Here is a 22797-nt window from a genome sequence, read left to right on the forward strand (position 1 = left end):
TTGCCCAGGCCGGAGCGCAATGGCGTGATCTTGGCTCACTACAACCTTCGCCTCCCAGGTTCAAGCGATTCTCCTGCCTCCGCCTCCTGAGTAGCTGGGATTACAGGCCACACCTGGCTAATTTTTTTTACTTTTTAGTAGAGACAATGTTTCACCATATTGGCCAGGCTGGTCTTGAACTCCTGACCTCAGGTGATCCACCTGCCTCAGCCTCCCAAAGTGCTGAGGTTACAGGCATGAGCCACCATGCCAAGGCTATATTCTGTTTTCTTATGTCTGTTAAGTCATTTATCACTTTTCCATCTACCTTCCATTTTGAAATTTTGTGACTGTTAACATTTTTTTGGAAAAAAAGCATTTATAGTAATTTTAGTGGAGCTTTGAGTAGGGGCAACAGTAGCTGTCTGTTTAACCTACACTCGTTGCCTTCAACATTTGAGCAAAAACCCAAAAAAATATTTTTGACATATACAAGCAATACTTATTTAGAAAGCTAGGCTGCTCACTACTTTAGGGAAGACAAAGAAGGGTAAGTGATCCACAGCTTCAGTTTTATTGCCTAGCAATTCAGCTCTGGCCCCAGATTTGCCTAGCTCTCTCAGCAAAACTTAGAAGCCCTATAGATAACTGGACTCATCTCCCCTACACAGCATTTTATAGACTCTTTGTTAACAAGAATTCCCCTTGAAGGTTTTACCCCATTCACTCCATCCCCAAACATCTTCCAGTCATAAATTACTGTCTGTAAGAGGTGTTCTTGTAATTACCATTGTCTTCATCTTATACTTCCAGTGAAATTTTTACTTCCTTGTGATATTTTAGCATTCTTCAGGCGACTGCTCAGCTGCCTCTCCCCTAAATTTTTCACTGATTGAAGAGTGATGAATACTATAGTAGACTTGGGGAGACAACTCAGATTTGGGGAATGTTTTTCTCTTTAATGAAGCCCTTTAAAGAGTGTGCTGGGTAAATCCCAAGGACAATGGGTATATTTCTGCTCTTCCACAACTACTACATGCTTTTCTTCTCTATGAAATGGGAATGGCAACCCTTCCCTATCTTTCCTCACAAGCAGCTGCACAAACTGAGTTAAATGACACCTGCTAAACCCGGTATTCTAAGAATCCAGAATGAGCTCATTATTGAATCTGGGCTGTTAGGGCATGAGGACAGCCAGGAGTAGTGAGGATGGAGGTTTCTCATGAAATCCTCACTCAGACTCTTATGGCCTGTTTGGAAAAAATACTCAGAAGCTGAGATAACTAAGGTTTGTCTCTTACCAGGTACCAGGGAAGCTTTAGAAAAATCTATATGGTCTACTTTACAGCTACTTAAACAAGGGAGAAAAGGCTTGTTTTCCATGTTCTTTTTTTTTTTTTTTTTTTTTTTTTGATTCTCAGACAACTTATAAATAAATCTCTTAAAGAAACAGAGTCTGAAATGTCAAGAGTCTGTGTGCGGAAGTGCTTCTGAACTGTTGGGGGAAAATGAACCCAAGAAATGGAGATAAAGTTAATTATATTTTAGAAAGGAAACCCTTCTCCTCTTGCTAATTTACTGACCATTTGTTTCATGTCAAAATTTATATTTACATTTATTCTATCTTTGAATTCTTATAATGATCTTATGAGGTAGTCATTATTATTGACCCCATAATGCAGTTAAGAAAATGGAGGCTCAGAGACTTGCCCAAGGTCATGGAGCAGGAGGATGGCCCAGCTGAAATGTGAATGCAAGCTTGTCTGATTCCCACGTCTACGCCATGTTTGTCATTATTATCCTCAAGGAACTCTGACTTTAAATAACCAGTCTACATTATAAAATCTATACATGTGATTGAGACTGATTTTTTTTTTTTTTGAGATGGACTTTCACTCTGTTGCCCAGGCCGGAGTGCAATGGCACTATCTCGGCTCACTGCAATCTCTACCTCCTGAGTTCAAATGAATCTCCTGCCTCAACCTCCTGAGTGGCTGAGATTACAGGTGCCCATCACCATGCCCAGCTAATTTTGTATTTAGTAGAGACGGGGTTTCGCTACGTTGGCCAGGCTGGTCTCAAACTCCTGACCTCATGTGATCCACCCACCTTGGCCTCCCAAAGTGCTGGGATTACAGGTGTGAGCCACCGCCCCTGGCCTGATCTCCTCCTGTCACAAGATTAAGCAGGACCTTTGAGGCTGTCAGGGGAGGGAGATATTGGAGATTGATGCCAACTTCATACCAGGCACTGGACAACAAACTTGCCTGACAATAAGATGCTTGGGTTGATTTAGACATTACTGGTAATGAACTCTTCCCAAACTCTCAGAATGTAACAAGTTTCAACCTTAACATAGCTCTTTTTCTTCCCATTATTATTTTCATCTCATTCCCACCCTACCCCCCTTCAAGCTCCATGACCCAAGCATAATTCTTTGGTTTTCTATGTTAACCCTAGCACAGAAAGATGTCATAATGCTATTTAAAGAACCTGAACTATACATCACTTAAACCTGCTATTGTTTTTCCCATCTTAAAAAATTCTCCTGACCCTGTTTCTCCAGGCAACTACCACCCATTTCTTTTATCTTCTTTCCAGCAACCAAGAGTCATCTATACTCACTGTCTCCGATTCCTCCTCTCCCATTTTCCTTTAAACTCCCCTCAGTCAGTTTTCACCCTCACTATGCTGCTAAAATACCTTTCTTCAAAGGCACCAGTGTCCTCTGCCTCTGCTTAAACCCCACGGCCAGTTCTCTGTTCTCACCGTACTTGACCTCTCAACAGCATTTGCAAGGTGATCACTTGCTCCTCCTGACAGTCTTCACTTGGGTTCCAGGTTTCCTTGGGAAACCCTCTCCTGGTTTCCTCCTGGTTTTACTTCATTCCCCCTGAGAATCTCTTGTGGGTTCTTCCTTATCTCTCTGGTTTCTTCATGTTTTAGCACCTGGTGACCTCAACACACTTGGCTTTCAGTACCATTGTTCTGACCACAGTTTCTCCTCTGAACTCCAGACTTGTATATTCAACAGCCGTCCTGACACATGGATGTCTAACAAGCATCTCCCATGTAACAACACCTCCAAGACAGAACTCCTGATCTCCCAACCACCACCAAATCTGCTTCACTCGGTCTCTCTCATCTGACTTGACATAAAGTCCTTCCTTCTAGTTGCTCAGGCTAAAAATCTCAGCATTATTCTCTGCTCTTTCCTCTTTTACCCATAACTCATCCACAGGGTCAGGAAATTCTGTTAGTTTTATCTTCAAAGTATTGCCCCAGTTTAATCACTTCTCACCACCTCTGCTGCTTGCTACAACCCTGAACTGAACCACCATCTTCTTTCTCCTGGATTACCGCAATTACCTCCTAACAGATTTCTCTGTTTCTATTTTTATTCTCAACACAACAGCCAGAGCTTAACTTCAAAATGAAAAATATGGCTGGGCGCGATGGCTCATGCCTGTAATCCCAGCATTTTGGGAAGCCAAGGTGGGTGATCACTTTAGATCAGTAGTTCCAGACCAGCCTGGCCAACATGGTGAAAGCTCGTCTGTACTAAAAGTACAAAAATTAGCCGGGCATGGTGGCATGTGCCTGTAGTCCCAGCTACTCAGGAGGCTGAGGAAGGAGAAGCACTTGAACCCAGAAGGCAAAGGTTGCAGTTAGCCGAGATTGCGTCACTGCACTCCAGCCTGGGCTGAACAGAGTGAGACTCCATCTCAAAAAAAAAAAAAAAAAGAGAGAGAGATAGAGAAGAAGAGAAGAGAAGGGAAGAATACAACAGGGTTATTCCTCTGCTCAAAACCAGCAGTGGCTCCTCATTTGACTCAGTGTAAACGTGCCCCTTGGGACTGTGCATGATTTGACCCCATGATGCAGCCACCCAGGCCTTTATGTTCCTGGAACAGGCCAGCCGCACCCCCACCTCAGGACTTTTCACTGGCTGACTTCATATTGCTGACTACCTCACTTCCTTTAACTGTTTAACCTTCTCAGTGAGACCAATCTGACGACCCCATTTAAAACTGCAACCCCTCTCTTTCTTTGCCTAGCATTCCTTATCCTCCTTACTTGGCAACACTTCTTACTTTTCTATAGCACTACCCATATACATTCATGTATTTATTTTCAGATTGTTTATTTTTTCCGCTTAAGTTCTATGGCAGCAGAAAACAGTCTGTTTTTGTTCATTAAGGCATCCCAAACACCTAAAAACACTGCCCAGCACATAATAGATGCTCAATAAATACATGTCAAGTGAATCCTAACACCTTTCTGGGAGGCTGGCTATCAGAATTTGCAGCTTTCCATGGCAGAAGGCAAATGAAGAACCAGCATATTATCTAGTGAGGGCAGGAGCAAGAGAGAGTGGGGGAGACGTCATGCTCTTTTAAGCAACCAGATCTTGCATGAACTCAGAGTGAGATGACCTCTGGTAAATGATAGAGTATTTAATACCATCTCAAAACCCCAACACAGGAGTTTCTACAAATGATTTAAAGGCCCAGAGATGATCCAACGAATTGGGGCTTGTGGAAGTGTGAGCTCAATAGGACTGAGTGAGGGAGCTATTTGTACAGCACCATGCTCCTAGGGAGAGGCAGAGAAGGTACAAGGAGCTGAGATGTTCTACATCTTTCCTAATCAGAGAACCCTGGAAGACAGTACCTAAAAAATTATCTCTAATGATGACTCTGACATTGCTCAAATTCAGCTGGAATTATAGTCTATTAAAGCCAATGCCTTTAACAATGCCAATTGCTGTACAGGCGGGAAAGAAGACAACGTCAAAGAAAGACTCACTGCTAGTAAATGTTCCCAGCCTTAGCATGTCAGAAAACCATCTCCCCCCTGCTCTGAGCAGACAACAGATCCCCTCTTATCTACATTGTCAAGCTTGGAGATGTTTCCGGAGTCTTCACAAGCCCTTGAAGTCTTCAGTTTTCTCCAAGCCGCTCTTCCCAGGATGTTCTCTACGTGCTGTGTGAATTTTGGCTCAAGGACACTGGATCCTGACTGAAATGCCCTAGAGCAACATTGTCCTTACGACAGTAATGGGGAGTGGATCCCAGCTGCAAGCCATCTCCTCTTTGGCCACTTCTCTTTACAAAATGATTTAGGACCTGTGGGTGCCCAGAAATAGCTCTGAATCTTTGGTGAGAGGTTTTCAGAGCTGAGAAATTACTGGTACAGCTCCTCCTGCTGTAATTTGGATAGTGAGCCCAGGGACAATAAGCATGATCCTTTGGCGCTAATCACACTCACTAAAGAATGACTCTTGCTAGCTTTTTGCCTGAGAAGTGTGACTTTAAAGACCAGGTAATTGCTGCCGAGGACAGGCTCAGGGTCAAGCAAGTTTAGCGTTCTTAAAAGCTTCTTTCCATTTCAGATGTGATTTAGTCTTCATATAACCTAGGCTTTAGAAAAATTCCAAAATCCACAGTGCAGAATCCAAAGTAATAAAATATCCAACTGCCAGTTTAATGCTAAACCAAAATTGTGTGATTTGAAATTCATTGCCAAGAGATTAGATATTTTTAAAATTCTAGGAATATCTATGTTTCTGGATAAGTAAATAACGGAAAACAATGGCCTTTATTTGGTACAAAGATGACTCTCTAAGGATACAATAAGATCCCTGACCTCTCTTAATTTAACTACACCATTATCTTTAATTTTTTAAACTTTTTATTTTGAAATAAGTTTATACTTACAGAAAAGTTGCAAAAATAGTATAGAGTTCCTCTATATCCTCACCCAGCTGCCTCTAATGTTAAATCTTACATAACCATAATACAATGCTAAAAATCCAAAAAAATTAACATTCATACAAATTTTGCCAGTTTTCCACTAATGTCCTTTTTCTGTTTCAGGATCCAGTCAGGATCTCATATTACATTTAGCTGTTATGATTCTTAATCTCCCCCGATCTGTAACAATTCCTAAATTTTTCCTTGTCTTTCATGACTTTCACACTTTTTTTTTTTTTTGAAGAGTACTGGTTGGTTGTTTTGTAAAATATCCCTCAATTTGGGTTTGTAATTTTTTTTCACAATTAGATTGCGGTTATAAATTTTGTGCAGGAATACCACAGAAGTGCCTTGCCCTTCTCAGTAAATTATATCAAGGGGTACACAGTGTCAATATGTCTTATTACTGGTGATGTTAATCCTAGTCACTGGAATAAAGTGGTGTCTGCCCACTCCACTGGCAAGTGGAAAATTATATTTACATATATAATTACAAAAATACATACATATGTATGTAAAATACATATATTACAAATATAATTATAAAAATTATATTTTATAATTAATAAATATATTTGGGTGCAGACTACTGTGGTATTATGAATTATCCTATTTCTCTCAAACTTTTGCCCACTAATGTTGTCATCCATTGGTAGATCTTGCCTGCCTCAGTTATTATTGCAGTGCTTGCCTAATGGTGATTTTCTATTTCCCTTATTCCTTTGATGTTTATTAGTTGGAATTCTACTGTAAAGAAAATGCCATTCTCTTTAAGTGAGAGGCAGCTGAGTATACTGTGAAGCAGCTGAATTTAGATGAAACAGCATGGACTTCAGAGTCAAACTGGCTTCTGTGAGAATCCAGACTATTCAACTTACGGGGCTGCATATTCAGTAAGTTGATTCTATCATCATCACCATCATCATCATCAGATTAATGCTTACCTGCTATAAAACAACTCTTTAGCTTGGTTTAGAATAGTTAACAGCAATAAAAGTCAGAAGACTTTCTTTCCGCCTTGGCTCCTCCCACAAAGAGACTGGATGGAGACCACTCTTCTTCCTAACCTGAATCCATCAATACCCTATGGACCCTATTTTCCTTTTCTTTTTCTTTTTCCTGTACATCATTTCTTACCCCCACCCCAAATCCCCATGTTGAACATCCACAACATTTCTAAAACATTTCCTAGCCAGCAGAGTTGGGTGTAACCGGGAATCAACAGACATGGCAACCCGTCCCCCACCCAACCACCAAAGTGCTTCACAATTATTTTGAGGTTTGTCTCTGATTGTGTTTTGCAATTTAAATAGCACTAATCCTAACTATATAACAAGTACTCCCCCACATTTCAGGATTGCAAATTGTACTACTTACACTGTGATATTTGCCTTCACAATATAGAGTTAAGGTCTTTTAACCCACTATCAATTGAAAAAGGAGGTTTGCTTAAACATGAAATACATTCTGCTTTACACAAGCATTTTTTCCTACCACAAGTGTGGAAGGAAGACAGGTTTTACTAGCTGCCTAATAACCATAATCTTACTTTATTGTTATTACATTTTGAGGATAGGGGAAGTTAAAAGGGGTAAATTTCACATCAAGATCTATCTATCCATTCTAGTTTAAAATTTTAAAAGTAAGTCAGACTTCTATTTTTAATCAATTATATTCTAGACTTTCCCATGTAGTAAAATAATGAAATAATGAGAGTCTTCTAACCTACATCTGAAGCAAGGAAAAGGGGTGTTCTGTTTGGTCATTCCCTATTCAGCAGTTTTTCAATCTAAACTTTATTCACAAGCCATATTTTTAAAAACTTCTTAAAATATATTATGTAAAAACATCCATTTATTCAAACGACCTCTCTCTGTCTTGACTACTACTGCAAACATGCTTTCCTTTCCAAGTCAAACTAATAAAAAGTGAATTAAAAAGCCCTGGTCACTGCAATATTCAATAAACTTTGTATTATAGTCAGTTGTTCAGATACAGTGGTTAGCAGGATCTAGCTGTGCTTCTAAGCCATGATGGGTTGCCATCAGCATGAGCTTCATTACAAGCATGTTATTACTAATTGTACCAAAAGTACCAAAGTTTAAGAATGAGTTGCGGCCAGGCGCAGTGACTCATGCCTGTAATCCCAGCACTTTGGGAGGCCGAGGTGGGTAGATCACCTGAGGTCAGGAGTTTGAGACCAGCCTGACCAACATGGAGAAACCCCATCTTTACTAAAAATACAAAATTAGCTAGGCCTCGTGGCATGTATGCCTGTAATCACAGCTACTCGGGAGGCTGAGGCAGGAGAATTGCTTGAACCCAGGAGGCAGAGGTTGTGGTGAGCCGAGACTGCGCCATTGCACTCCAGCCTGGGCAACAAGAGCAAAACATTGTCCCCTCCGCCAAAAAAAAGAATGAGTTGCTTTTTAAAATAAATCAAGGTAGATTTTAAGTTAAACCTTAATTAATATCATTTGGATTCAAATTATTATATACTTTCTGGAAAGGGAGATGAATGGTAAATTTATAGCTAGAACCAAGGTAAACCTGTAAAACCTATAGCCTTTCTGATTTTTTTTTTAACAATGAAAATGATGCTGTATGGGAGCATCACCCTGTGACCATCATTTTCAATGTCATTTCAGTATTGGAGAGGGGTATTGGACCTTCTATGCTTATACTATAAAATTATACAACACCTGTGTATTTACTTATAGAAACTCAACTATATGCACTTGGCTATAGGGGTAGGTTAGATTACTGATAAAAAGTATTTAATCTCCTGCCCCAAAATGGAAGGAGCATACTTCTCAGCCCCTTTCACACTGGGGATGGCCATATTATTTGCTTTGGCTTCATAGTAAGCAAGGTATATATATGTCCCCACTCCTTATGTTTAAATTTAGAGATATTACCTGATTTGACCAATGAGATGTTAGCAGGTTTGATGCTTGAAGTGTTCTTGCACACTTGGGCTTCCCTCTTGTGCCTCTGTCATTGCCATGAGAAACTGCTGCCCCCTTGGCCTGGGTCCCAGAATAGACATATGTGGAATAGACCAGAGTTTAACCTATAACAAGGAGTCCAAGCCCATGAGAACCTGCAGCTTGAAACACCACTGCCTAGTTGAGTCCAGCCTAGATCAGCCTGACCCCCACCAATCTGCAGAGACATGAGTGAGAATAGATGATAACTCTTACAGATCATTGAGTTTTGGTGTGGTTTTCCATAAAGCAATAGCTGGTTAACAGAGTAATTTTTAAAAGAAAGAAACAGTAATATAGAGGGTGCTTAATGAGTGAGCATCTGGAGTGAGTATGAGCCAGGAGTCCTGAATTTACTGTTCCTTAATAGGTCTTAATTCCTATGTGCATCTCCCAGTGTGACATTCAAACCCTGAGTGAGATTTTGGTGTTTAAAGAGACATATTTTTCCTACAAATGGCTCCCAGGCTCCCAACATGAAAGTCATATGTGTAGACACCAAATCACATACGCTATATGAATAATCATAATAAAGATTTTCAAGAGTAATGTTGATTTATTACACAATTTTTATATAATGCAATATATAACCCTATATATAACCCTATAAAACCTGCAACTCCACCATTTGTATCTTGAAGAACCATATACTTTGGGGAACTAGTAAAGGAAAACAGCTAAGGAAAAATATGTTTTCACTTTTTGTGTGTGTGGATAACTGTTTATGATTAAAGTATTTCAGGAATGGAAGACGGCCTTAAAGGAGGAATTCTTGTCAGCCAAGTCTCCATACTGTGCCAGTACAATAATAGCATTGATCATTGTTTTAAAGCCACTTAAAATTTATACAATGCCCATGACTAAATTTAATCCTCACTGTAATTCTGTGGGCAATAAGTATTGTTATCCTTATTTAATTTATTTTACAAACAAGAAAACCAAAGTTCAGAAAGGTTGAAGATTCCATCTTGATGACACAGCTGAGACTGGCATAGGAACTGGAACTCAAACCCATGTTTTCTGATTCAAATCCTATGTTCTTTCATACAAAAACAACTGCTATACAGCCCAGATTAGAAAGTCAAGGGTCTTCATAGTTTGAAGCACCAGATGAATTAAAAGGTTAAAAGTAAAAAGCCTTATTAGACTAGAGTTCTCAGGCAATAGCATTTCAAACTCCTCCAAGTGGAAATGAAAAACATATGGAGTCAGAGTCTCAATGGCAGAAATAAAAGCTGCAACCTAAAAACAAACAAACAGAAAACAGGAAAAGACATTTCCAGTGAAGCTGCTTTTCACCAGGATAACTCTGTTTTATGTTCCATGGGGAAGAAAATAGACAGAGCAGGAAATTTTTTGTGATGATTAATGGTTCCCCATAGAAACTCTGACTTACCTCATCTAGTGTAATAATTATAGTTGTTCACATGGCTCTTTATGCTGTCTTTTCCTTCCAACATTGCCACAGAATTTAACTCCTCCAGAAAGTTCTCCTTGATTAATCACACATGCCACCCAACCCCCAGCCCTGACCAATCTTCTTACAGCTATTTATACAAAATTTTCATGATAGGAACACATACTTTTGCATAATATACTTAAATTGCCTCTATGTGTACAGGTGGGTACTATCCCTTTAGTATCCCTGGAATAGTTGTGCAATTTTGATACAGGAATAATATCAACTCAAGACCTGGGTGTTCAGTTAGCATTCAGCAGCGAACTGGGAAACACATGTGATTAACAAATGGGATGATTTCAAAACCTGGAAGATGAAAGCAAACTTTTAGGTTACCTGTACTTGCAAGAGACCGCCACTGGGCAGCCAACTTTTTCAATGTTTTCCTTTTAAACTTTTCATTTAAGCAGCGGTGACAAACACATGAAACACGACAAAGCCATTCCTCAAACAAACTCTTAGCCATGTAAGAACAAAGGAGTGGACAATGAAATCAGAAAGCAACTCATTTAACACAGATAAAAGAAAATGCTTTTTTTTTTGTCTACTGCATAATTAACTTATAAATTTGCTGTGCAGGAAATTGTTGAAGCAAGTAATGTGATAAGACATTGTTAAGGATTTGATTAGGAATATTCTGTTTCTGCACATCTGGGGGGAAAATGAGAAAGGCCACTTATCTTTGGTTAGAGTGAATCACCATCTGTGGCCAGAAGTTCCTGTCTCGGGCTCAGCATTTCAAACTGAAGGTCAATATTAACAAGCAGGGGTTGGGGTTACCATGTTAGAAAACTTCACAGATTGCAAAACCCAGAAAGTGACTCCATGGACGAGGCCGGGGCCATTGATTGTGCTGTTACTTCTTGACGTAGAGCTCTGCAGTGCAATAGAAATCTAAAAGCCATTCTTCAGAAACATGTAAGCGAGGAAGAGCCAGGTGGAATTTCCCTTTTCAGTCCATGCCATTTTTCTTAGACTATGAAAAGTGCAACTCTGAATACCAGGTGACAGCCCTGAAGAGTTGCTTCCTTTTTCTAGCCCTGAACCAAACAAAGCCAAAGGTTTTTGTCGCCTCCTAATCATTAGCAATCCTTGGCATATGGCTGAGAGTGTCAGGTTTCTGGGCAATTTTCCTTAAGGTTAATTGCATTCTCTTTGTCATGTCATCAGAATTGAGCAAACCATTTTCATTCCACTTCTATTTCTGATGGGAATAATGACAGGTACACATTTCCAGATAAGACACGTGGAGACACGTGGAGAGGAACCTGCTGCAAATTGCTGGAAACCACCCTGCCCTCATTAGTCAGCTCCCTCTTCTGTTCCTACTCAGGAGTGGAAACTGCAAGTGGCCACACAGATGCCAGAGGTTGGGTGAGTAGAGAAGCTGGTAGTGGTGCAGGAAGCAGAGAAACAGAAAACCTTCTCCTCCCCAAATCCAGACTTCAGTGTGACCTTTGGGAAGGTCAGCCAACATGGGCCGAAAATGAAATGAATATGCATATGGATATTGTGTGCACATTTACAGTCATATTTACCTGCCTTATTCCACCAAATATTTGAAGCAACTTAATAAAATACAGTCCATGCCCCCAAGGAGTCTACAGTCTAATCCAGAAAAAGATCTCTAAGTGTATCCCTGGTATGCGAGACACCACAGAGTGAGTGTGGCAGGAGCATAACTGACCCCTGTAGGGTTTTGTTTTGTTTTTTTGGAGACGGAGTCTCGCTCTGTCAGGCTGAAGTGCAGTGGCGCTATCTCGGCTCACTGCAAGCTCCGCCTCCCGGGTTCATGCCATTCTCCTGCCTCAGCCTCCCCGAGTAGCTGGAATTACAGGCGACTGCCGCCACCACGCCCGGCTAATTTTTAAAGTATTTTTAGTAGAGACGGGTTTCACCGCGTTAGCCAGCATGGTCTTGATCTCCTGACCTGGTGATCCACCCGCCTCGGCCTCCCAAAGTGCTGGGATTACAGGCGTGAACCACCGCGCCCGGCCGACCCCTGTAGGGTTTTAAAGGAGAGAGGCAGCAACCCAGAGGGCAAAAAGGGCTTCATTCATGGAGAAAGCAACTGAGCTGGGCAGAGCACAGACGGAATTTGAATTGGAGGCCAGAGGCAAAGGGAACTCCAAGTGGAAGAAGAAATGGCATGAACAAAGGGATTGAGAAGGAAAAGGACAAGATGGTTTGGAGAGAGGTCAGTAAATCCATTTTTTTTTTTTTTTTGGTCAGAGCACAGAGTTATCTCCAGTAGTAGCAAGTAGTAAGAGGTCAGGGTGAACAGATAGTGGGTTTTGGAACAAGACTTGCTCACTGCAAGTTGCTCACTGCACAGTTCTGTAACATGTGCTGTCAATGCTCATATCCTCTCAGGGTTATCGGCACAGTTCCAGAAAACTGAAGCTTCCTCGCCTCTGCTTATGGGTATATCCTGGCTGACAGCTTGTGCTTGGCTTGTGGCAGGGCAGGTGGACTTGCTGGGGAGTTAACATCTCAAGAACAAGTCTCAACCGAGGAGGGATAGGAATCGGTGGAAAACTAGTCCAGCTCCTTAGCCCACAGTGCGGAGCTCTGTTCTACAGGCTCTCAGAGGGTCTGCAGCTGTGCTGAGCCCCAACTGCTCACAGTGGTGACTCACTCATCACATTACTGACCCTCTACCCCGACCCTTCCTTGGGCTTCCTGGCACCCAAGTCTTCATCTCTGTGGTCTGATTTTGGAAAAATCCAAACTAAGACACTCTTTAATGCTCAGTTTGCTCATCTGTCAAATGTGGGTAATAATGTCCACCTGAATAACTGTTGTGAGATAAGATAATGGATATAAAGAACCTAGCAAAGTGCCTGACATAGTAAGTGCTTCACAAATATTGGCTATTCATTAAATGTTAGAGATCCTTACATTCTGGGCTGTTTGATAGTGGGAACTGCCAAAAGACTTTAAGTAATGGAGTGCTTTGAGGAGACTACCGTGGCCTTCCTTAGAGGACCCTGGCCTTCTTTGGAAAAGCTTAGTCTTGAATGTAGGACCCTGGCCTTCCTTGTATATCCCTAGTCTTCATTATAGAATTCTTGCCTTCAGTGTAGGATATCCATTTCTCCATGTGTTCCAAGCCCATGAGAGGTTTACATGTTTCTGCCATGTGACTCGTTCTGGCCAATGGTTGTGAGTGGAAGTTAGTGTCATTTCTTGAACAGAACATTTGTCAGTGTGAGATCCTTCTGTCCACTTTCCTCCTCTATCAGAAACTGACAAAATTCTAAGTAGTGGAGCTTGGGTCACTCAGTAAAGATGCTTCAGAGATCAGTCTCTTATAATCTACCATGGCTGTGTAGCATGAACCACATTTGTTTCAAGCCGTTGAGGTTTGTGGCTGCTTGTTGCTGCAGCATAATCTAGCTTACTCCGACTAATACAGATGGGTATGAATCAGAAAGACTGAAAGTAAGCTAGTTAGGAGCCTATTACAGGTTTCAAGTAAAAAGAATCTGAAATAAGACCTGGAAACTGAAATGTTTGGGGGGAAAAAGAAAGAGTAATTGCCAAGGAAGAAGAATTAGCAGGTAGAGAAGGAGAGGAAAGGAATTAAAGATGACTCCAGGATACAAGCTTAGCAAACGGAAAGGAAGATGGTATCATAAAAGAAAGAGGCAAGAGTAGAGGAAGAGGGGTGTCAGGGAGGCTGGTTTGCTATGAGACCTGAGTTTAAAGAGGTTCTGCTTTGTACCACCAAAGGAAGACTTCCTATTCCCACTCCCCCATAAGGGCAGGAATTGGATTAATAAGGAGATGAGCCACAGAGGGTTTCTCTAAGGTTACCCTCATAAAAGCATGTGGTGATCACAGACCCAGTTATAGGACATAAGGGTGGGGTAGCTTCTACTTGGGGCTTCTACCTTATAACACAGTGCTTTCCCTACCACTCAAAACCACCCCAATATTGAAGAAACAACACATGTCTGGTCTACAGAGCCAGAGAAGCAGTTGCTCAACAATTTGGTTAATTTAATATTGTCTAGACAACTGAAATATGTAACTTGTTAAAGAAAAAACAAATATTTGTAATCTCCTTTCTTATAGTCTGAGAGTCTTTTACCACAAGAAAATTAGCATAGTCTGTCCTAAGCTTCATTATGTAACTGAACAATACCACTTCTCTCCAATAATTGGTAAGAGACCTATATTTTCTCAGCTCGTGAACCAAAGCGTTAGGAGCTCAAAACTCCACTCTCAAATCTTAAATGTGAACTATTCAGTCAAACTCTTGGCTATTATAAAGTTTTATGAAATCATTTAGTTTTTCTAGTTAAAGTACAATTGTGAAAGGAGGGCCTTCTATTTGATCAGATGGCTAGAATAATAATATGCATAATAGATTATATCACAGTGGAGACCCTATCTTTCCTGGCAATATGTTTTTTCCATTTTCCAGTTTTGAAACTGACCATCTTTCTTTCATAACCCCAAAAGTTACAGCTATTTTACTAATTATATTGAAAGTGCTAGAAGATGTCATGAAAATTGGATAATATAATAAAACAGCCTTACCACATATTAAAGCCCTTTTATCTTTAACAGTTTTTTTAAATCTGCAGACCATCTAACCTGTGCAGTGAATTTTCATTTATATAAAACTACATTAATAAAAATCTATATTAAGAAATTACACTGAAAAAGCAGTTCATAATGTACCTTTCAGCTTTATAATTAGTTCTGTAATCTGTAATCAGATGATTTAAATCTAATATAGTTAAATTACAAACTAAGTAATTTCTATTTCCAACAGGAATCAGTATATCTTTGGAATTTTCCAAAGCGTTAATGGGTTTCAGAGAAATTATTATATTTCTCACTCACTATGTTCCCAGAAGTTAGCACAATATCTGGCATATGGTAATTAAATAAACAATTGCTAAATGAATACACAGATATGTAAACATTAATGACTGATTAGCAAAATCACATTGATTTGTCATTGCCCCCACTTAGGGCATAAAAGATACTCATTTCCACATCTCAGCTTAGAACATGGATCAATTTCCTTCTGACTGGTTGGGAGTTCATTCCAACTAGATGATGCCTCTGCCTTACCAGTCATTAAATAGAAATATGCTTGTTTTGGCCAGGAGCAGTGGCTCACACCTGTAATCCCAGCACTTTGGGAGGCCGAGGTGGGCAGATCACTAGAGGCCAGGAATTTGAGACCAGCCTGAGAAACATGGCGAAGCCCAATCTGTACAAAAAATACAAAAATTGGCTAGGCATGGTGGTGCACACCTGTGGTCCCAGCTACTCAGGAGGCTGGGGCAGAAGGACTGCTTGAGTCCAGGAGGCAGAGGTTGCAGTGAGCCAAGATTGTGCCACTGCCCTCCAGGTTGGGCAACAGAGCGAGACCTCATCTCAAAAACAAACGAAAAAAAAGGAGGGCTGCATTGAACCTACTGCCAACTAGGCTCTGTGCTAGGCACATATACGCCTTAACTCATAGTAGCATTATATGCCATAAACCATAAAACCCCAAAAGGTAAATGATTTATCCCCACTTTACACATGAAAGAAAAAAACTGAAGCTCAGAAAGATTATGGAAACTGACCAAGGTCACAAATCTAGGAGGTAGGATTGTAAAGTACATCTACCTGACTTCAAGATCTATTACCTAGGACTAATCACATTGTTAGCAATAGTGATCTTGGGAGACAAGAATTTTGTAAACCAAAGTGCCATACAAATACAAAGCTATTGTTATCATAATCTGTCAATTTCCTGTATTTCTATCATTGCCCTCATAGACTCTCTTGTATGAAGTTAATGAATACCATTTAATATATCAGTCAAGTACTTTATTTTGTCAGGGCCCTGTGGTAGGCTCTGGCCAGGCCTGCTGTATTCAATCCCCTCTCAGTCTGTTTAGATTGGACATGACTGCCTGCGTATATTCACACATTGGTCACCATCTCATAGACGCAAAGTCGCTATTCAGGAGTGATGTCTACTCACTATTTTATAATCTGTGTAAACTATAGCAAGATGGTGCTGATGGCAAAGTATCCCAAACTCAGATATTCAATCCAGAGATATAGCTTCATAATGGCAATATAGCTACAAAAGGTAAATTTACTGGAGTTTCAAAGTGACATGGCTAAGGATGATATAGGCTTGGTAAACTCCTACCTAGGGCTTTCCATGCCCTGACGAAACCTCATTCCTGGCAGGAAGTCCACCATGACCACTAAGTCAAGCATTTTTTTCCTTGAGGAGCTGGATAACTTGGGAAGATGTGCTCACCTCTTACTTCCCCTAGGCTGATACCTCCTGATACATTTTGCTGAGAACCTATCATGTGTGCTCATTGGAATTGACTATAAGATGTAAAAGATTAGTGTGTCAGAGTATTCACTTGGGTCATGTCTCCAACCCTCCTTCTGTAGAGCAACTTCAGCCTGGAAAAGCAGAAATGAGATGCGGCCAAGAAAAAGACTCCAGCCCAGCCTGCCTTGGTTCTAACCCTGACTGTTACTTAACCTCTTTCTGGCTCAGTCAAGAAACTTGAGCACTGCAAGATGATCATGCGGAATACCTACTTCAAACAGATGTTAAGAGGAGTAAAAGTGTTCTTGTTTCTAAGTGCTTGAAATGTAGCTGGCATATAATTAAGCTATGCAAATATTTACTTTTTTTTTTGAAACGCTGAGTTTACTGATCACTCTAATTTTTACATATGTGTGTCATTACAGAAGATTCAGGCTTTAGCGATGACTGGAGGGTCATTCACTGGAAAGAATTTCATCATTTGGAACTAAATCATGGTGAGCAAAACAAAGTCTACCTAAGTGATATGGTTTGGCTCTGTGTCCCCATCCAGATCTCATCTCGAATTGTAATTCCCACAAGTTGTGGGATGGAGGTGACTGGATCATGGGGGCAGGTCCCCCAATGCTGTTCTGGTGATAATGAGTGAGTCCCCAAGAGATCTGATGATTTTATAAGGGGATCTTCCCCCTTCACTTTCTCTTCTTTCTCCTGCTGCCTTGTGAAGCAGGTGCCTGCTTTGCCTTCTGCCATGATTGTGTTTCCTGAGGCCTCCCCAGCCATGCAGAACTGTGAGTCAATTAAAACTCTTTTCTTTATAAATTACTTAGTCTCTGGCAGTTCTTTATAGCAGTGTGAGAATGGACTAATACACTAAGTTACTTCCTGAGTAGACCAATGGCCTCCATTCCCTCTGTCAAACATACGACACTGACCCTGAAGGTAGCTTGGGCTGGCTGGGGATGCACTCTCTGTATGGCCCCAGTGCATCACCTCCCCCACCCACTTCCACCCTCCCTGCTAATGTGGAGTGTGTGTAGAGTGCACAGTTACCATGAGGCCGTTGTGATAGTCCTGGTCACTGTTTTGATCACATGATTTTTTATTTTGTAGATGAATGAAATACAAGTACAACAACAAAAAGTTTCTATAAAAACTAAGGTGATTGCTTTAGAATAACTCCATAAAGGTCATTCTGAAAAACAATTGCTGCAACTCTAAAAGATGGGGAAATCTAGAAGCATTCTGCACTTGGATCATGCACTGGGGCTGCAGTTTGTGCTTGAAGGATTACCAAGAACTCCAATTGGTGGGCTCTCATTTTTTAAAAAAGTTCCCATTGCTATTTTGAAGTGAAAAAATATATAATAAAATCTATGTGAAAATCATCCCCTTAACTTCTACAATCAACTAACAAATCCAAATTGGACTGGACAAGAGAGTTTCTACTGTAATTATATGAAAATAGTTGCTCTTGATAACAATTGAGTCTTGTTTTTTCTTTATAACAGAGCTATTGTCACTACTTTAAAATATGAGCAGAATGGGGTATGGATCAGGTCTATAAAGCTTTCTGTTTATGTATTTTGAATATACATAGTTATTATTGCCTATTATCTACATCAAAATGGAGAGTTTATTTGGTGATGTCTTTATCTTCTCAAGATTATTTACAATTAGAGTGACTCCAGCAACTACTGAAGCTAACTCCACTGCACTTTCTCTAGTGGCAGCATACATTTCAACCATTACAACAACCCAGTCTTTGCTGGTGCTTAAGAATTGAATCAAGCTATTTGCCAGGAAACAAGAGAATTTCAGCAGGAAAAGAGAATGTTCACAATGTCAGTGATGAATGAGGAGACCATAGAGCAGGCAAACAAAAGAAAGCAGCAGGCCTGCTGGAGCTCCCTATCTGAAGGCTTGGGTTTCCAGCACTCTAAAGCAGGGTTCAGCAAACCACAGCCCATGGACCACATTTGGCCCTCACCTTCTATCCATAAATAAAGTTTTATTGAAAAGCAATCACGCACATTTATTCACATATAGCCTGTGGCTGCTTTTGCTCTACAATGGTGGAGCTGAGTAGTTGCAAGAAAGACCCCGTAAATAGAAATAAAAGTGAATAAAATATGTATTGTCTGACCTGTTACAAAAAAAAGTTTGTTAACCCTGGCTCTAAAGGATCCATTCTATACAAGGCAGAGCTCTATTATGAGGTATGACTGTAACTGTGTTTTAAAAAAGTGTTCTGGAACCTTGCCACAGTAGGTTAATTCCTCAAGGTTATCCCCAACAATGAGAGGCAAGCCAAGTGATTAACTAAGCCACTGACACCGTCCTATGACACAAATTTCTCCTCTATCTCCCCTTCAGTAGTGCCTCACTTTGGAGTCGGCTGAGAAGATCATTCCAGACGGGAGTTTTGACACTGTACAAATGCACTGTCTTCACATCTACGCTGACACCCCTGCCTTTCTACCTGCAGGTGTCTGTGGCTTACAAGCTGGTGCCTCCCACAGACCCTGTAGTTTGGAGCTAATGAAGAGCTGAGAAGGTAGGTTTGGCTGTGACTAGAGAGCAGGGACAACCTCTCCACAGGTCATTCCTTTCTCCAGGCATGGAACCGTCTTACAAACCTGGGCTGAGGGTTCATTGCCTCTAAATGTAGAAGCAAAGACTAAATTCAAAAGGCAAGAACTACTTAATGAAAACAGAAACTCCACTACATACGTGTTTCTTCTGCCTACCCCATGGAGTCAGAGAAGTGGTGGATCTAGCAGAGACAGCTGTAGACCAGGGGTCAGAAGACTTGGGTCTTCGTGCTGATTCTACCACTAACTAGCTGCATGACCTCAGACAAGTGACTTGTCTGCCCTAGAGCAGGCAGGGTTGGACAGTTAGCCCCAAAGTCCCTTCTAATGCTAAAATTCTAAGATTGTACCATGCCAGCCTTAGGAGGCTATGCTGTTACTACCAGTGCCTGGCACATAGCAGGCACTATATAAATGTTAATTATCATTATTGTTATGTAAAGGCACAATGCATGCCTTTATATGTAAATGTGGATTCTTCCCCATTATAACAATGAATGATCTAGAAGCAAATTATAACAACAGGGTATAATCATAAGCAATGAAGACTGTAATTCCTACCGGTCTTCTTCTCAGCACAAATGAATAAAGCTTTTCCCCCCTCCCCCTCCAGTAATTGTTGGAGGTGGCTCTTGGATCCAAATCCCAAGCCCTTCCAGAATATCTGCAATTGGAGAACTGGTCATTCAATCAAAAGACTGTAGACTGTACTGTGATGTAAATTTTTTTCTTCCCCACTGAAAATCCCAGGCCAGGCATGGTGGCTAACACCTATAATCCCAGCACTTTGGGAGGCCTAGGTGGGCAGATCGCTTGAGCTCTGGGCAATATAATGAGACGTCATCTCTACAAAAATTCAAAAACAATTAGCCTGGTGTGGTGGCACATGCCTGTAGTCCCAGCTATTCAGGAGGCTGGGGGCTGAGGTGGGAGGATCACTTGAGTCTGAGAGGCCAAGGCTGCAGTGAGCCCTGATTGCACCACTGAACTCCAGCCTGGGTGACAGAAGAAGACCTTGTCTCAGAAAAAAACAAACAAACAAACAAACAAAAAACTCAATGCAGGTTGGGAATGAGAACTGGGATTCAGGATTTGGAGTTTCCTGATATATTTTGCCTTCTTCCCATGATATATACAGTGTATAAACCTAGTATGAGGAAGGAACAGTTGTCTATCAAAATGGTAAATGGCATTCAGTCTTAAGTTTCTAAATAAAGTTAGCAATTATGGGTATAGCCAAAATGTGAGTGCTTGCCATAACCTCTGGGGCCTCACCATTTCCAGCTACCAGGATCTGCAACTTTTTGCCTGAGGGTTTTCTCAGAAGACACAGAAACTGTTCTGCCCATAAGCCTTGAAGTGCCAGGGAATTAACACCTACCTTCCCACAGCCCTCCCCACAGTGACTGATAGCATTGATAACGATACCCCAGCTTCACCCCTCAGGTGGGATAACTGAGTTGCTTGTTCTATACCATGTTCTAGAGTTTCTCCCATGAGTTTAGGTTCTAATCATCCACATGTAAATTGCTTGATAAGAAACCTTCACTGACTCCTTGTCTCAGTTCCCCTCCCCTTATTTGTTTTGTTTGCACCTTTCAAATAAACTATTTTCATTCAAATCTTTGTCTTAAGTTCTGTTTCTGGGAAATCCAAACTAAGACAATGGAGGTGACCTAATTAATTCTAAATTTTTAGTTTGACTAATAATCATTTTCAACTCTACTAATCAGTAAAATAGGAAGTATAAGATACAGCCAAGAAATCGGAAGAGTCTAAAACATATTGAGACCATAAAAATCAGCAAAAAGCTAAACCTAAACAGAAGTGGGAAAGAATCCAAGCTTACAGTGATCTTTCCCTTTAGGTAAAACTCACTAAAGTAATATGAGGTTAGTTTGGGTTCATGATGACTCTCAAGAGATGAAGAATTATCTTCCCTTTATTTCATTTGTGTCCAGAAACCTTTAGATTCTTAGAATTATTTTTCCAGTTAAATGATTTTTATTAGAATAAGTAGAAAAATAAAATAACTTTATCTTCTTTAGCAGCTACAGTGTATCAAGCACAGTCAATTTATTGTTGGCCAATGTTACAGAATCTGCAAGTCTTGTGTAGTAAACCCATTTTATTGGGGGAAGGTGGTAAATCATGTGGAAGGTTAATTTTCTGGCCCCATTTCACCTAGCTAGTAAAGATAGAGTCCAGATTCAAATACCTATCAGTCCCCTTCCAAATGTCATGCTCAATTTCCCCCTGTGCCACTTCCACAAAAGACATATGGCTATTACCATCAGGTACAAGAGGCATTGAGACTGAGAAAACATAATATGACACATTACTATAATTATTATATGATTAGAGTTCCCAGATTTAGCAAACAGAAACACAGAATGTCCAGTTAAATTTGAACTTCAGATAAACAATGATTTCTTTTTTCGTATAAATATGTCCCATGCAATATTTTGGATAGCTCTACATTAAAAATTATTTGTTTGATCCAATGATTTTTTTAATAAAATTATTTGTTGTTTATCTGAAATTCAAATTCAGCTGGGCATCCTGTATTTTATCTGGCAACACTAGATATGATGCTTAGCTTATCTCTTTATTTAGTTCATACTTTAATCAAAACTTAGCATAATAGGTGTAACAGGACTAAGTTTTTAAAAATATTTATGGTAAAAGAACCTAAGAAGATCTGCCCTCTTAACAGATTAAGTGTAAAATACAATGTTGTTGACTCTAGGCACAAGGCTGTATAAGGGATCTCTAGAACTTATTCATAGAATTTCTACTGAGTCCTGGATACCACTGCAATCATTTCTCAACACCACACAGCTATCCCTATGTCAGTTTTAACATCCCCTTATCCAAGTGGTCAGATTTGGGCCCAGGGGTAGCTCATCCTCAAAGATCATGGTTTCTCTTACACTATAGTTACTGCATGAATTTACAGCAGGCATTCTTCAGCTAGATCAGACCTAATTCTCAGAGAGTTCTGAATGCAAACTAAACACAAATCAAAACCTTATGCTTATGCCTAAGGAGGAAAATATAAATAGGCATATATTACAAAGCAGTAGTACCAAAGGTATCAATTAGGATCCCAGCAGGAAGAGGAATTTACCTAATCAAAGAAAGATTTCAATTAGAAAACTACTTACAGAGGTGTGAGCAGCTTTAAGGAACAACTAGGGACACTGATGCACCCAGAGACCAGAACCAATAAGACATTGTTACTACCCAGGGCCAAGAGTGCAACTGGAGAGTAGTGTCACGGAGCCAGCCAGAGTTGGAAGCCATGGTGGGCCAGGGGCTGTATGTAGTTGTAGAGAGACACAGCTGTGGCCAGTGAAGCTGTACTAAAGGAGAGAGGAATCGGGGGGGAAGTGGGGAAAAGAAACAAATTCTCTCCCCTGCTCTCATTTGATCTCCTTTAGGTGCCTCCCACTGGCTAAACCCAAAGAAGCCAGGGGGCAAAGGAGTAGGTGATACAGCTAGTGAGGTCAGGCCCCATAGAACACTGAGCAGGGCAGAGAAGAGCTGACAGTAACTGTGGAGTGAAGAGCAGGACAATCGTAGCAAACCCACCAGTAGGTGAGTGCACGGCAGAACATGCCAGAAACTCACTATGGGTAAAGATTTGTAGTCATTTATGTTTTCAAACTGGTAGTTTCTTTTGTTGGTAGTTCATATTTTTCCATCATCA

At 40.6% G+C, this 22797-nt stretch overlaps 1 protein-coding gene and 1 long non-coding RNA gene across 3 annotated transcripts in view; one reads left to right on the forward strand and one right to left on the reverse strand.

Annotated features, from left to right (window-relative positions):
* The window catches only part of EGFLAM (EGF like, fibronectin type III and laminin G domains), a 207631-nt gene that overhangs the window by 163176 nt on the left and 21658 nt on the right, over positions 1 to 22797 (reverse strand). The window lies entirely within an intron of this gene.
* Positions 11992 to 20702, forward strand: LOC109023912 (uncharacterized). The gene is made up of 4 exons (XR_002003408.1): positions 11992 to 12378; positions 16611 to 17282; positions 18868 to 19048; positions 20370 to 20702. It is a non-coding gene; the product is annotated as an uncharacterized lncRNA (long non-coding RNA).

The sequence above is a fragment of the Gorilla gorilla genome, chromosome 19 (assembly GCF_029281585.2).
Source record: "Gorilla gorilla gorilla isolate KB3781 chromosome 19, NHGRI_mGorGor1-v2.1_pri, whole genome shotgun sequence".
Classification (NCBI taxonomy): Eukaryota; Metazoa; Chordata; class Mammalia; order Primates; family Hominidae; genus Gorilla; species Gorilla gorilla.